Below are 4072 nucleotides of genomic sequence, written 5' to 3'. Positions count from 1 at the left end.
GTAGATCTTTATCCGCTTAACTGACACTATTCGTGAAATTCCTTGTAATCTGTAATACACATGTGATGTCACATTATGTTAAGGATTATAAGGCAGTGGTAGAACTTTTCACTATCAATATTACATGTATATAAAATTTTGTTTACTTTAGGGACACTAAAACAAATGATTTTATTCTCATTTAGAGTAAATTCATTATGATCTTTTTTGGCAAAACCTATCGTGACTAGGTCGCAAGAAATTATTTGAATAAATGTACCACATGTACTCTCTCTCTCTCTCTCTCTCTCTCTCTCTCTCTCTCTCTGAATAACCTCGTTCTAGACTGAATCTTAGTGGAAATCCTTTACCCCACACGCTCAACCTTAATCCATCAGTTTTATATGTACGAATAAAGGATATAACTACACCAGCGCTGGTCGTCCTACTCATCACTTCTCTGCTTGTGATAACGATAAAGAAGAAAAATATACATGAATTACTCAGGGTGGACATCTTTGCGATAACCCCACGCACCTGTTCGTCGCTTTATAACTACAACTACCACATCTTATAAATCAGCCTATCTTAAACATTATTTTGATCCTCAATGATACTCATGTGTTGATTGTCTCTTTTCATTAAGTTCCTATTTGTGTGTGTATAAACTGTGATATTTCCATGTTTTGTGATATATGTTCTCGATATGTATATATGTTATAGACAGGACCACAATGTAAACTAGTTGATATATCTAATTGTTCAATCCTGTATAAATGAAAATATTATTATTATTATTTGTCGAAGTACTATGTACTGCATAACTTTCCTCTGATGTTGGTCCGAAAGAAATATATTTGTTCATATTTGTTTGCAGCCTGTGGTGTGAAATACCGCTCTGTTGACAACCCCCACCCCCCCCCCCCCACCCCCATCGTCCTTTGAAAAAAAAATACTAAAAGTTGAAAGTTGGGACTCCTCCGCGGAAAAAAAAAATTCTGGATCCGCGCATGTTCAATTGGAAGTTTATTATTTGATAGTGGAGGGGGAAATGGGTTAAACCGAAAAGAACAAAATGACATTACTAATATTGATAACGGCATGTTTTTAGTTTGCCGTACGACATTTTCTTCTTGTGTACAAACTCAGCTCCGAATCACACAAGAAATATCCCTGTCGCAACGTGATTAGCGACGCCCTTTTCCCACGAAATTCTAAATCAGTTTTATGATAAATAAATCTGAGAAAATTAAGAGATATTGAGGATTTTCTAAATATTATCGGAGTTTTAAATCTTATCAGCCATCGGGATATTACAGGTTAAATACCTATTTCTTGTGTCAAAATAATTGACACCCAGTAAATTGAGATCTTTATCAAAATATAACACCACCCGTTTTTCAATTCTCCAGTCGGAATGAACGCATTTTATAAAAAACGATTTTGAACTTTGTTTGATGGCGACGCGACTTCTGAAATGACTTTGATTTTTAATGTCGACAAGTGCAGTTCAAAACGGCAAATTTCACGCTCGTTTATGCCAGAGAAAATGTTTTATTTAATGAGAGGGGGAAAATCAAGTTTCTATAGACAACAAACAATGGATTGATAAGAATCTGAATTAAATGCAGTTTTTTTTTAAATATGAAAAAAAAAATCGCCGTGGGCTTCGGCTTTTCGTGGATGCGTTCAGTTTGTTACCCGTGTACGCATACGAGACTTGTTTGACGGGGAGCGTTCAGATTGAATAATGATATGTACGTTTTCCTTTCACGGGGTGACATCGCACCAGACCCGCGGCTCAATAATGTACATTATGGGATATTGGGTGTAACACGAGATTTATTAACCAGAACATTGGTTGATAAGAGACCATGCAATATATAATGCAACTATGGACATTTTTCGGCGTGTCAAGTCAAGTTATTTAAATATATGGCACTGACATAGTTATTAAATCATTTACCTTCATTATACAAATAATCGCTGTATTAACGAAGGTCAAATCATTATCAAGTTATATCAAGCCCGGGAAGTTTCTTCTGAAAAGAACTGAAAACCTCCGCTGACTTGCAGTTTCAAAGTATTGAATAGTATATAGGGCGAAAATTGAATGTCATATTGTCAGGTAATAAATTTAAGGATTTTAACTAATTTCCCCTACCTTTTATAATAAGAAAGACAAGCCCTTTCTTTAGAAAAAAGAACAGAAAAAAGAAAGAAAAAAATCCCAACCTACTGAAGCAATTTTGGTGACATTAAGAATTAATAGAATGAATTACCCCTCTACTGCTACTTGTCCCAGACAATTGAGAGAGAGAGAGAGAGAGAGAGAGAGAGAGAGAGAGAGAGAGAGAGAGAGAGAGAGTATACCATTCAATACAGAATTGTGATAGACTTGACCAAATCTCTTCCTAGTTTAGAGAAAATTGCCTTTATACAAATTAATTCTCGTACGTTAGAGACCGAGAATGTGTGTTTCTCTGTTATACCCTCGAAGAAATAGATTTATAGAACTAAATGACCCAATAATCGTTTTTTACAAGGACAAGAAAATACGTGAGAAAATATAATATAAACACGCGAAGTCATTTTGGGACTTTAGTGTTCCATGATCTGTCACCGGCCTCCCTCACACACAATGCCCTGCGTGAATTACAGCTTTAATAACAAAGTTCACGACACAATCGGTAGAGTCTTTGATCTTGGTCAAAATTATCGCAACCCACCGACGTAAATCATTGTAAGTGTACGAATGTTCGGAACATCCCCTTCCACGTGGATCGCGGTAATCATTGTAAGTGTACGTATATTCGGAACATCCTCTTCCACGAGGATCGCGGTAGTCAGAGACACTACTAAAGTCTGCCGCTACTTTACAACTAACCAGTCATGTACTAATTGTAAATTTTAGATTAGAAATTGACACGGGCATTGTTACGTTTTGCTTTCTCTTCAGAATATTTAAGTGCGACAAATAGACACCACCCCCCCCCCCCCCCCCCCCCCCGCCATAAAACTGACTTACACAATTATCAAAAAGAGACTTCGTACTTTATCTATCTAATGCAAAATATACGTATAATATAATTCTCGTGCATTATCCCCTTACAATGCAATAAAATAACTAAAAGTATTTCTTTACAACATAAAACCTTGATTTTTGTAATTTGCAAACAGATTCACATTTCTATTTCCAGATTCACGAACTTTGATTAAAGTTTAATAAACTCCTAAGGATTTCCGATAGACTTTACACTGTCTTAGATGTCAAGTGGAGCTTTCAATATTCCCCACTGCTTATCTCGTTAATAACAAGCGGCGCAGTGATATCAATGTTTGTTCACTTACAAAAGGATGAGACTCCGAGATAAAATAACTTACCTATGATCAAAAGACCAGAGTTCCATGTCGTATATGGTCATTGAAATTACAGGAAGTGTCCCGGGTTCATTCCTACATACATCATTGTAGAGATTAAGTCCCACCGCACACCTCTAACACAAGCATAGGGCCACTTCAGAGACACTGCATAATTAAGGACACGAAAAGATTGTGACTTTTTCAATAAAAATGGAATGTGTTCATTTTGATTTCATGGGAAAGAAAATTCATTTTCAAGTTCCAGACTGTTTAACTTTTTAAAGGAGACTGCACCCGCTTCCATTTTTTCAGTAAGCAGAACTACAAATAAAATGCTTATATTTATAGCAATAATTTACAGGAGATAGTATATTTATAACAATATTTTACAGAAAATAGTATATTCATAACAATATTTAACAGGAGATAGTGCATGCGATCCAGAATGAGTCCAGGATAAAGGGAGTGGTTTATTTCTCTTGTTCTTCTTTTTTTTTTTTTTTTAATTTGTCTTTTCCTTGGCTCTTGTTATAGTTGTTATTCAATTTGAACAATATTTTATTCACTAATAATCGATAATCGATATCATCGTCACGTACAATAATCGATATCATCGTCACGTACAATAATCGATATCATCGTCATGTACAATAATCGATATCATCGTCACGTACAATAATCGATATCATTGTCATGTACAATAATCGATATCATTGTCATGTACAATAAT

Source organism: Ostrea edulis, chromosome 8 (assembly GCF_947568905.1).
Source record: "Ostrea edulis chromosome 8, xbOstEdul1.1, whole genome shotgun sequence".
Classification (NCBI taxonomy): domain Eukaryota; kingdom Metazoa; phylum Mollusca; class Bivalvia; order Ostreida; family Ostreidae; genus Ostrea; species Ostrea edulis.
The sequence above is the reverse complement of the archived record's forward strand: the minus strand, read 5'-3'. Positions refer to the sequence as shown.